General features: G+C 32.5%; 1 protein-coding gene and 1 pseudogene across 10 annotated transcripts in view; both read right to left on the reverse strand.

Moving 5' to 3' along the window:
• Positions 1–6,514, reverse strand: part of LOC109396576 (elongation factor 1-alpha 1 pseudogene) — a 13,943-nt pseudogene extending 7,429 nt beyond the window's left edge.
• Positions 1–13,314, reverse strand: part of GRIA4 (glutamate ionotropic receptor AMPA type subunit 4) — a 380,852-nt gene that overhangs the window by 344,313 nt on the left and 23,225 nt on the right. The gene's annotated exons all lie outside the window — the stretch shown is intronic.

Genomic DNA, 13,314 nt, shown 5'->3' on the forward strand with positions numbered 1-13,314 from the left:
TATAATATATATACATATAGTCTCGGGACATGGAGTAGAGAGCGGGAACGGATTCAATGGAATTGTAATAGATAAGCATGATATTGGAGGTGGGAGGGCAATAGATGGGGGGAGGGGGGTTGTTACCTGGTGAGGGTGAAAAGGGTAACTATTGTATTGTTCTGTACACCTGAAACTAACAATAAAAAAAATAAATTAAAAAAAAGAAAAAAGTCATTGAGCTCTCTTATTAATATAATGAGAAAGCTGAATATTTCTCTTAAAATATTAAATTTCAATACCTTTTTATGGGCACAGGGTTTTTCAGTAACTATCTTACTGGCCCTTATAGAAAAAGAATTTTATACTTAATAATAATTGTAAAATACTGAGAAAGTTAACCCCTCCTTTACGGAACACGTATCTCTGGCATCATTACAATGAAGCTCCAAATGAAGTTAAAAGTCTGTAAAATGGCCCGCTTTGTGTGTGAAATTTGGACTTGTTTCATCAGCAATACTTAATTACTATATTGGACATAGTGACAGTCCCATTAATTAGCTCAGGGACTAGCATTATTCATTCTTTTGGCATTGAAGCAATTTCCATTACAGTGAAGTTTTATATGGGAATGATAAATGACAACAGGCTACTACAATTGTTACCATCTATTCAGCCAAATTAATGCAACCCCAAACAGAAGTGTGCAGAGGAAAACATTGCAGTGACATGGAAACAATGGGAAGTGTTACCAAAGAGTCATAAACAATTTGTGTTACTTAAGAAACTCTTTTTGGTATCTAACAAAGCCAAAATATAGGTCTTCATTATGGAAGGATTCTAACGGTACATCCCAGGCAGTTAAATCTAGAATAGTGCTCCTCAAACATGACTTAACATCAAAACTATCTGGTAATTTTTCTAAAAAGGAAATAAGATTCTTGTGTTCTTCTCTCTGCTTCCTTCTATTTCCTCTTAAAGGTTTTTGAGACGATATATGTGTGTGTTTTCATTAATATCGCAGGTGATTGTGATGCAGGTTTGGGAACCACAGATTTAAAATGTAAGTGTACGCACACTTCAGTTCACTCAGTGTAGCTGTGTTTTGCAAAGACTGCTTGCCAAGTCAAAGTGTGGCATCATTTAAGGAAAGTAGTATTTGTAGTAAAGAATTTAGGTTGATTGTCATTTCAGAATAGTATTTTTTTTGGCAGTAAATTCAGCATAAATATTCATCTTTTGTGAATTTTTATGTCTGCCAAAGGGAATTTTTTTCAACTTGCATTTAAACTGTTACTGGAAAATTCATAAGAAAAATCCAATTAAATACTGATCTTTCTGAAATTTCATTTTTAAATGTAAAATTATAAGATTTGGATTTCTTATAAACTTCTGGTTTCAATTGGTTAAACTACAAAATGTTTACTCAAATAGCCACCAACTTTAACAGATTGGGTCTACCTTGTTAACTGACCTGATTTTGCTGTAAGAAGGACCTGTTGAAGATAATTTGTATATTATGAACTCATTGTTCAATTTTGTCAGAATGTTTATATACAATATTCTTTTTCTGAGATTTCTACAGGAAAAGTCAGCTGTAATTTAAAGTTTAGTGAATGTGCTTCATAAATGGCCTGTGGATACTCATTAAAAAAATATATATAGTTCCTATGCCCTATCTCAGATCAACTGAATCAAAATATCAGAGGCTAAGTTCAGGAATTCACATTTTTAAAAAATGCTCTCCACCCCATCCAGGGATTCTTACGTACGCTAAAAGTTGAAACTCCCTGCTCAGACTATAAAGTTTTTCTTTGTCTTGATGTTTAAGAGTTTCAATAATGGAAACCTTTTTTATACTCTTTTGGTTGTTACACAATAAAATATTTAAGTCATGTACATTGTCATAACTAGTGTCCTATTTTCCATTCTCAGAAATTGCTTTAAGCCTAAAGGGCCGTGTAGATGCTAGGAACTCCCACTGCATGGAAATAGGACAAGCTCCTTTACTTTATCTGACAGTTTCTCTCTTCTGGGAAAATACCCTCCTTGAGATCTGTACTCTCCAAGGCCTTCATCATGAAGAGGATGAATGGATAAGCCCCCAGAAAGGTGACACTTGCAAATATAAATAAAATGGAATATTTGCACAGCTATCACATTATAATTTTGTAACATTTGTAAATGTAGAGCAGTTTAATGAAACCTTATTTATTTATTCTCCCAACACAGAGAGATTGAGTGGATAACTTCACATTTTTTTCTGAAGGTCTTTATGTGATTGTCTATATGGTTGAGATCATATTATATACGTGTTTTGGGGTTCTGATTTTTATCTTAATATTTTCTTTCATAGCTACTTTCTTAGAAAATTCAAAATTATTAGCATCATCTTTTCAATGTCTTCATATGAGTATAGTCAGTGATTCATTATTTCAAAAGTTATTCTCCTATATTTGTACATTTAGGTTGTTTGAATTTTCAATATTATAAATAATGTTGAAATCTACTTCTGTGTTGCTGCAATATTTATTAATTTAAAGTCAAGGGTTATGAATATTTACAAGTCATAAAATTGCTTTTTCGAAAGATTAAACTAATTTAAACTTCCTCTAGTAATACATGATAAAACACATGTATGAAATCTCACAGGGATTAACTTTTATCTTTTTTTAAATTTAGCTAATTTGTTATAAATAGGCATGTTGCATAGGCTAGTTTTAGTGATATGATAAGGAAAAAAGGTCACATTCATGGGCCAATGTGAATGCATAACAAAAAGAAAGTCAAAGTGCTTGACTTCTATCTTAAGCCTGCTTTGTCAAATAGAACAGTCAGAGCAGTGGAAAAATAATAAACATTATTAAAATATAATCAAACACCAAGAATAGGCGAAATAATTTTAGTAACACACATTACTGTCACATTAATTTAAAATCTATATAGAATTATCCAAAGACCATATAAATGAAAATGCTCAAACATCCTCAGAGATATTTAGCTGAAGTAAACTGAAGAATTAATTATATCTTTAAATACATTATAGCTTTATTTTTATCACTTTAATCTATTATTGTCTATTATTACTAATGCATTTATATTGATTTCTTCCTAATCTAGTTTACAATTTTTGCTTTATATGTGTCAATAATGTTTGGTCTGAAGGTTTATGAGAGCTTCACTGTGACTTATTTTTTATACAGTTGTAAGTAGCAAGAGACTTTTCTTATCTGATTTAATGTTGTTTTGCATTAACATCAACTTTGTGTGATAAGCACTATAGGCTGAGCATGGTCTATGGAGTCAGGCTGCCCAAGTTGGACCTCAGCTCTGCCTCCCAAATCTGTTAGCTCTCTATTCTGCCATCTGTAAAATGACAATAGTAATAGTCCCTATTTAGGGTTGTTAGAAGAATTAAATGAACTATCAGGCACAGGCTGAAATCTTACAAAAGTGGTGCATGTATGCTGGTTTTCGTTACTGAGTTTTCTCCATTTTCCCCTCCCTCCTTCACTACTTTCCTCCCTCTTTTTCTCCAGAGTCTGTCTTTCTCTCTCCCTCCCTCCTTTCCTGACTTCTTTTTGCATTTCCTGATATCTTTATAAATATTTTATTTTCAAACACTCTGAGGTATTTGAATAGACCAGTCTTCTTCAGAGTATAAAGTGTTATTTTGATACAATGTAAGAAACATAACATTACTTTTAAATAATTGAGGGTATCAAATTATATTTATTATTATTATTATTATAAATATATTATTATATATTATATTCAGTCATCATCAGTGTCTGTCATCATACCTCTCTCCACCCTGTCGTTAACTTTCTGTTGTCCATTTTTGTAAACATTGTTTTTTGTAACAGTGAATTACATTTATTATTTTATGTTATACTTCAAGAATTAAACCTGCTTCTATTTCTACAATTATTAAAGATTTATGACTAATTATTATTTAAATAATTATATTTACCTCCAGATCTTCAATACCATAAGTTTCCTACTAAGTTTAAATATTTGACAAAACTTTGTTCATTGAAATACATTTTCTAGCATTTTTAGAAAGAGCAAAGTGGTGGTTTATGTCCTGAATTATTGCATGTTTGATACTGTCTCTGTATCTGAGTAACCACATAGCTCAGTAACATATGCTTAATTTAACAGTTCCTTCCCTCAGACCTGCAGATTATATCAAGTTGTCATCTCTTAGCTAATATTGGTGAAAAGATATTTGAGATCAGCCTGATCATTTTTTTCCTCGTAGGTGAACTTCCTCTTTTTCCCTCATGGCTTATAAGAATCTTTTGTTACCCCAGCTTCAAACAATTCACTAGATTATGTCTTAGCCACTGTCTATTACTTTTTCTTAGAACATAACAAATTCCTTATATAGAGAGCTTCATATGAACATTGTGCCAGATAAGCTTTCTTATACTCATTTTTGCATTTTTTTCATCTTCAGAAATGCCAGTTATTTATGTATTTGATCAACATTGTCTCCTAAAGCTATAATACCAAATCTATCATTACTTAGGTTCTGGTTCTGTCGCTCTACATTGTGTGTTATTTTCTCCAATCTAGTCTCTTATTTTATTCAGCTTTTTAAAAATGCTAATATTGCTCATTGGCATTCCTAATGTAGGTTTAAATTTCAAAATGATTTTACTTTTCTCATCACATGCTTTACTTAATTTTGTCTGCCTCCTTTCACCACTTGAGGTCTTTTCTTAATTCTCGTAATTTATTTCGTAGAATTCATGGTATCTGATGTTTCTCAAAAATTCAAAAACTTGCTTTTTAAACGTTTTCTAATTTTTAGAGTATATATTTAAATGTATACTCCTCATTTGCCTTTTGCGTGCTATATTCCCTTTAGTGTATTTTTAACAAAAATTTTAGAGATCCTATGATTTTTTTGTTGTTGCTTTTGATTTTTATACTTTTTTGCTTCTGAATCTGGAAAGTTCCATCCTTTCGTGTTAATTGCCCCAAAATAGTGTTGATGGATTGTCTTTTATTCCCCCTCCCTGTTTAAACAGATGTTCTTGGAATCTTTTCTTATTCGTTGTACAGGGTGCTTTATTTAATTACTCAGTTGCTTGAAGGAGGGTGTAAGCAGGGCCTGAGGCAATGGACAAGCAGCATTCTAGGGCTGTTACTTCTGCCCACTTTCTTTTTAAATCAGTTGACACTGCCAAGAAGCGTATCTGGATTTTGTCATTCTTCAGCACTGGCACGTGGCACAGTCAGCCAACCCAGCGATATATCCTTTTTTCATTTGACTCATGCAGTCCTCTTTGTGCGGCTTCAAAGTTTATTCTTTTGTTTCTTTTTCTCTAAATCTTTTTTTTGGATCAGCTTTGGTTCCATGCCACAATTTCTGATTAGGAAGCTGAATCTGCAAACCAAAATAGTGTAACCACATTGCTCCCTTTCAACTCTGCTGTACCTGAAATTCTCTGGCTGGGTGGAATGTAGGTCTCAAACTAGGAGTTTCTTGTTTCTTCTATGGGGCACGCGTTGCTTAGACCCTGGGTCTTACATCTACATAGAGCTCGTTAGTAGAGCCTTCTAGAAACAATTACATGCTTCTTATGTTCACGAGGGCATATATAAAGGGTCAGCATCCATTCTCTTTTTGCTTAGGTAAAGTAATATCTGTAATATATTACGATTCAGTGGTATGGGTCATCATTTCCTTATTTTCAGCATAAATACAATTTCTTTATCTTATGTTTATCTTATGCCAATGTGTTCTTACCGTATCTCCTTAGGATTGAGGACATGGGGTCCAGATCAATTTAGACTCTTCTGTTTTCGTCTAGAACTTTAGTGGTTGAGTAAGTAGGCGAGGAGGGCTTCTGATGCCAGTTATGTATTTGCATAAGAATTGAGAATGTTGATGATATAGTCTAGTCCATACCTTTGAGGCTTTTACATGACTGTCAAGATTTAGGTCCCTACTTAAGAATAAGGGTCACCTCTTAACCTTCCAAGGAGTGCTGGATATAACCCAAATACCTGAACAGAACGTCACCAAAATACTTAACAGAGTTAAAATGTACAGCTTGTTTCATGAATAATGGGTTTCTATCAGGATCAGTGGGTGGACTGAGTTTAAGGCAACACGTGTTCTCAGCTTATCTGCTGCCCACTCCCCCTCCCTCAAATGTAGGCTTATATAAAAGCACTGAAGGAGGGCTATAAAGGGCAGTTTTGTGTCTTGTAAGAAACTATGTAACCCTGCTTTGTGGCCTAGTAACAAAACATGAACTGGAGAACATTTTTCCTCCTGCAAGGTACTGAAGGATAGAGAGAGCGGTGGCTAACTTTTGATAGGCTACCAATGAAATCGGTGAATAATATCACCAAAGGGCCCTTAGGATTCACATGAACAAATTTGGGAATGATATAGAATGATATCACATGGTTTATGTTTGTAAGGTATGTTCTATCTTACTATATTCATGGATTCTTTGGAGATTAAAAACATCTCCCAAATCAGAGATGTCTTACCTGCCAAGTCTGTTGCCATTTAACTGCTTTTTATACTAGTCTCAGCTAAGTCATTAAGCAGGAAAATTCTTCTCAATTTTCTGCTCATGTAACTGCTATAATGCACATCAGGGACCAGACTGAGCTGGGAAGCAACTTTGGAAGCGAGGATAATGACTAGGGTGGGTAGAGAGCCGAAGGTTAATATAGTAGAGCAATTTCGGTTAAACTACCATTAGATCTAAATTCCATAACTCTCAGATTAAAAGTTAATAAAATTACTAATTTCAGAATTTTATTAAACTCATAGAAGTAAAAATTATTTTTATATTACTTACTCATTAAATGCTAATAAAATTCTAGATTTAAATAGTTGTATTCTATTTTACTTTTACTTTCTTCAGTGTTATCATGACAGATATTGGATAAACACTCTCATAAACACTTGTAAGTGTTCATTAAACCTTATAAAGGGCCGGACCAGTAGCTCAGTTGGTTAAGAGCTTGCTCAAGAGTTTGAGCTCTGAGCAATAGCGGTTTGATGCCTGGCCTGAGCTGAGCAGCAGCTGAGCTGCTGACAGGTGGCAGGATGGCTCAGCTTAAAAAAAAAAAAAAAAGCTTATAAAGCAATGTTCTATGATTTTAAACATAGTGATTTGCCATAAATATAAAAATTAATATAAGAATAATATTATAAAACATGTTGTGTTTGAGACTTTGAAAACATCAATTTAATCTTATTTAACATGTTAAATGAATGGGAAAACAAAAATTAAGCAAAAGAAATGTAATTTTAAGAAATACGTTACAAAAAAAGCAAAACAAAATGGAAATAATTAGCTAGGACTAATGATCTATCTAAATAAAAATGAATAGAAATTAATACAAAGTGTGAGGAAAGGGCACCATCACTCACTATTGATGGCTGTGTATGTCTATTTGAAAGCAACTTCACAGTACATATCAAGAGCCTTTAAAATGTACATGTTCCTTCATCCCACAATTCTCCTTCTAGAAACATATCCAATGGTAATAAGTAAAAATATGGTCAAACTGTTATTTATAATTTTTAAACACTGGAAAAAATAAAAGCATTTAAAAACAAAATAGTTTAATAAATTATTAAAATCCACAAACTAAATTATTACTTGGTAATTAAAATAGTATTATTTAATAATATTTATTGGGAAAATGCCTAAAATAAAATGTTAATCCAAAATAGCATAATAAATGTAACAAATAAGTGTTTTTAAAATAGTAAAACTAGTATATATGATTTTATTATTCAGTAGTGTATTACTGTGATTTTAATTGTTTTGCTTACTATAGCTGTATTTTCAAGTTGCCTACCATAATCACATTACTTTTGCAATTAAAAAATACTTGTCAGACTAAAACACCAACTATAAATGTGTTGCTAAGGAATTCTGAGAATACAAGGAAAAATGTGGGGTTTTTTTGCATTTTTGTGGGTTTGAAATTGTTATAAAACACATAATTTCTTAAGTAAGAAAATGCCTTCTCTTTGCTTTCTTTTTCTGAATATAAGGGATACATTTACATTAGAGCCTTCATTACAAATAAATGTTAGATTGTATTTCAAAAGCTAAAATATAGTTATGGACTAATAAAAATGTTGGTGCTGTCATTATAATAAAAACAATTCTTTACTGTATTCTCTATTAATCATTTATTACAGTAACTGTAACAATTTTTAAAAAATATTCATGAAATGTTAAACATTTTAAGTACCTGTAGTAATTGGCAATGGAATTAATCGAATGATGACAAATGCTGCACAAGATATAAGCAGTATAAGAATATAGGAAATATGCACTCATTTTCTTTTTCATATTCAAGTGAAAATTAAGCTATAACCTGTAAATTGAAGGGTGTGAAAAGCGTAATTTTTATAGCTCTCTTTAAACTCTATGATTCTTTGCTATATTTTTATTAGTAAGGTTACTATGAAACAGTGAAAGAAGTTTAGAATCAAACTAAAGAGGCATGGAATAATAGTGCCAGCTGTATCAAAAATAAGTCATGTGACTTTAGTAAAGTCATTTAGCTTTCCTGGTAAAAGGAACAACTTCACATAATAGGTATTTTTCAGTTTAACAGGCTTTGATTATCAAGGTTTATTTTAAATGTGAAAAATATGATGGAATTGTAAACTGAAAACATACACTGTACAATTTTGAAGTAAAATATTATATTCAATGTGTAAGATGTCCTCAATTTTTATAAGAAGAGATTCTTTGAATTTTTTCATACAATATTATTTCATTTACTGTCATAAATACAGTGAAGTATAGAAATGGTTGACCCTGGCCATAAACAAGGCATATGATTGTGACACTGAAGTTTTCACAGGGCTAGAGGTCTTAGGTCCCTTGTACAACTACTATTCAAAAATTGCTGGGCTGGCCAAGTGGCTCAGTTGGTTAAGAGCTCGCTCAAGAGTTTGAGCTCTGAGCAATAGCGGTTCGATTCCTGGCCTGAGCTGAGCAGCCGCTGAGCTGCCAACAGGTGGCAGGATGGCTCAGCTAAAAAAAAAAATTGCCATAAGTGTACTTCATCCATAAAACTAATAAGATCTGTTTAAACAGAATTTTAAAATACATTATGCATTTATTCAGGCACTCATCCCTTTAGTAAACTTTTTAAAAAAACTTTTTTTCAAAAGCTAATCAGTGGCTTTATGAATGCAGCAGTGCTCAACTCAGAGGTCAGAAGTGAATGAATACTAAATTAGATCTGGCATGGGATAAATAGTCCCTCTATTCCATAGAGTTTATGTGACTAAGTATCCCCTTTCCAGGTTAAGAGGAAAATAAGATGCAGTTCTTGATTTATTTATGTTGATCTGTTTGCTTTCTTGGTTGGTTTATTGTTTTAAAAGAAAATAAAGACATGCTGGTGAAATATTACATGTTCATGTAAATATTTGATTATCTACTATGTGTGCTACATTGATTTGAAAACAAAATAGATAATAGAAAAAGAAATGTGGGCAACTTCACTTAACAAAAATGGTAAAAGACGATAGATAAGAGAAAGGAAGAATGAATGTAATCCTGAGAAAGTTAGAAGAAGAAAAAGTTAGTTATAAGTCAAAGAAAAATGGATAAAAAAAGAAGCAATTCCTTCAAGGAGCTAAGTTATCTAATGGAGGTAAAAGTATAAAAAAAACTGAGAATAATGAAGAGACTTTGAAATATTAGGAGAAGTGATTAGGATGAATAGTGATTTTTAATATAAAGAAAGTTTGCGCAATCAAAGATGTTATTTTAAAAGGGGTACAAATAATATGCAGTAATAAAGTATGGAGAAAACAAAAAAACACCCTCTAAGGTACAGTTCCCTGATGAGAAAAACTGTTTCATAACATCACTGCTTTGTACTTATCACACTTGTTTAAAAATTACTGTATGTATCATTTATGGAATAAAATACTACGATTTAGAGCAACAAGCACTTAGCAGATTTGGGTAGCTGAATATGCACTGTTTTTTGATACTGTTTGTGGGATTCCTCAGGCCTTGATAGCCTCTAGTTAACACAATCTTACTGATGCAACTCTTCCACTGCCTCTCTCACTGTTGGTACTAGCATGATCTTTCTGCTGATTAGGTTTCACATCAATCGCCCTCAATATCGCACAGCTTCCATTAGTGTTTCAATACACAATTTCAGGACTTTTTTGAGAGAAATACTTCATGAATTCACTGTTGCATAAGAATTTAGCATAAGAACTTTTCTAGTTCTTTCAGAAAAAGCAATCTATATCATCTATCAGGTGACGTAGTTAAATTAGTTCAAACTTACGTGATGTATTGGTAGCAAAAATATACCATTATAAGAATTCAGAATCTCAGATATCCATGTTAATTGAAACTGGTACTTCACTGGTGATGAACCATTTTCTTTCAAGATCATTTCATATGGATTAGTTTTTAAGAAACTTCATGTTCAAATTGCATTTTATATTACCGACATTCTAGAATAACATATGCTATAATGCCTCTAAAACATGTGTTGTTAAAAATCTGCTAGGTCTTAGACACAATGCCATATTCTCCTAACTGGAAATGTTCCTTAGAACCTGCCGAGTACACTGTGGTATTCATTACAATCTAGTTTATATGATGGTCACCTATTTACATGTCTTATTTCTCTTTCTAGACTTCAATTTTCATGAGGGCAGAGCATTTATCTGGCTTTTCTCTGTATCCCCCATAGTGCCTAGTATGATGGATTGGGTAAATGTTTATTTCCCCCTAAATATTGGCACTCAGTAAATATTTATAAATAATTCTGTTAACAAATGTAATTTTTTTGAGATGATTCATATCACACAATAGGCACAAAATGCAAAGAAACTATTCCTCAGAGAAATTCAGTCCAATTTAAAAGTATTGCTTATAAAATAGCAATGATATTACCATAACATTTTATAATATGCTGTTGTAAGCAAAAGGATTGTTTAAAGGTTACAGGCATAGAATTCTATTGTTAATATCATAACATTCATTAAAATAATTATGTATTTCCATTTCTAGTGTTAAGGGCAACAAAGCTTCTATTCATACTTTACACTGTTACGATTATCTCACTTCATGGAAAATATTTTCAAATGGTTGATTATATTCTCAACAATAATGTAGAGTACAAATATCAAAGTTAAATAGTATTTTGTAGCATTTTAACCTTATAAATGCTCTAAATTCTTCTCTGTATACTTAAGATTTCACATTAAAAAAAGTCATTGTTTTGTATTGATGCATGCTGAGGTTATTGTTCTAGTAACACCAGCTGGAAAGTCAAGAAACTGAATGATCATGTGGTAAAATTCAAACACTTCAGACTGACAGAACAGGGTGGTTTGATGGTCATGACAGCTACTGCTCTGATTCAATTTTAGCCAAGTGCAGTTAGAATGGAGCACCTCTGCCTACGTGGCTTACCTGAAATGATTCATTGTTGATACTGTCCCCCCAATGTCATTCTTTTAGGAGTTCTCTTTACAAAGAGTTCATGGATTAAATAAGCATCCTTTTTCCAAAGCATATGTTTGCAATGACATTGTCACAACACTAAGGAAGCATCACCATATGGCACGCACTAAATGAGGCTAGACTTTAGATGACGGGCTTCTGAAACCCGGAAACACTAGGGAAATGGACGAGGACAATCTTTTCCACGTTAGCTTTGATAATAAAGAGATTACTTGTGTACTGTATCTTTAGAGAAAAGACAAAGATGAAAATAGAGGATGTTTTAATTTGGTATGTGTGTCAGATGGCATAAGGATAGTAAGTGACACTCAATAAAATGTCACTTTGAACTTTAAAACGCTAAACTTCAACAAAATGAAAAAAATGGCAAAGCATCCTTGAGAGATAAAATGAAAAGAACAGGAAATGATAAGAAAAACAAAAAATTATGCTATCCACACTTTTGCAGATTTTGTTTACCATTATCTTAAAATATGCATCATACAAATATTATCTGCCTTTAATAAACATGAACATTTTATACTATTAAACATTCTACATGGGGAATCGTTAATAAAAACTGAACTGATGAAAAGCAAGAAGATATTTGTCTTTTGTTTTCTTTGCATTGGAAGCTGCTCAGTTTGTGTTCTAAAACTGTCTGTTTCATATGTAATGGATTACAAATATACTTGATAATTAAAAGCCGGTGTTTAGAGTTGCACACATGCAGAGTAACAGAGATGTGGGGCAGAGCTGCCTCTGGGTTGATGAGAATACTCAGCTCCTGGGTCTTTTGGAAGCATTTCACATCAGACCACTGAGATTGTCTTCTATACCTTTCTGTTTCTAAACCCTTGAGTACACACTATCATGTATATATGCATGTTTTTTTCCATTAGGATTTGAGTATCTGGAGAATAATTGAAATAAATAAGGTTAGAGCTTACTGTGATAATTATATTGTAAATTAAAATGTGAGAATTAGTTTATATTGGTCCGTATTCAAGGTCAAAGTCTTCTCTTAGCCACTAACAATTTTAAGTGCAGTGATGGTGAGGGTCACTCCAGGGGGTCATTTGGCTGGGAGGCTCTGCATGGAATGCTGCCACAGCCCAGGCAGCCGAAAAGCAGCAGCCTCTTCTCGTGCCTCTAATGATCTGTGAAATGGCATGAATCCAGGTCAAGACTCACCCCTGTGGATCCCACAGAAATAAAAAATGCCCTTCACAGTCTTTTCCTTTTTCAAAAATCTAATTTTCACAATTTCTATTTCCATTTTACTTAGCCACTTCTCTTAAAGTAAAACCAATGAAATTTATCATGTACGAATACATTCTTGTGCTTGACACTTAATGTGGAACTGTCATTTATCAGCTCTGTGACAGAGCTTCTATATATTATCTTCCCCTTCAAATGCTGGCTTTTGCTTCCAAGTCACAAATTATGTATTTATACTGAACTTTCTTAGTATGGCTGTAATTCAAATACTGACATTTTACTTTTAAGCAGCTAATTTTCTGATAGAGGTTAATTCCCCCAGTTCTATTTTGTTTTCCAAATAAAATTTAAAACAATTTATTTTTGAAGTCTCTTATAACATTATTTTAGAGAAAACTTAAATATAAGACTCCAGTATTTGATTGCAGATATTTAAGAAAGAAACACAAGTTGTAGTTTTAACTGTCAATATACTTATCAAAACCCCTGTATATCATCTAATTCTTAATGCCTCATTTTTTTAAACACCATGAAGTACTTTACATGTATCATAGGTATATAGTTAAAAGTATCCATATTCATCAAGTCCCACCCCAAAATTACACACCTTAAATCACCTAAT

Source organism: Hipposideros armiger, unplaced genomic scaffold (genome assembly GCF_001890085.2).
Source record: "Hipposideros armiger isolate ML-2016 unplaced genomic scaffold, ASM189008v1 scaffold_527, whole genome shotgun sequence".
Classification (NCBI taxonomy): domain Eukaryota; kingdom Metazoa; phylum Chordata; class Mammalia; order Chiroptera; family Hipposideridae; genus Hipposideros; species Hipposideros armiger.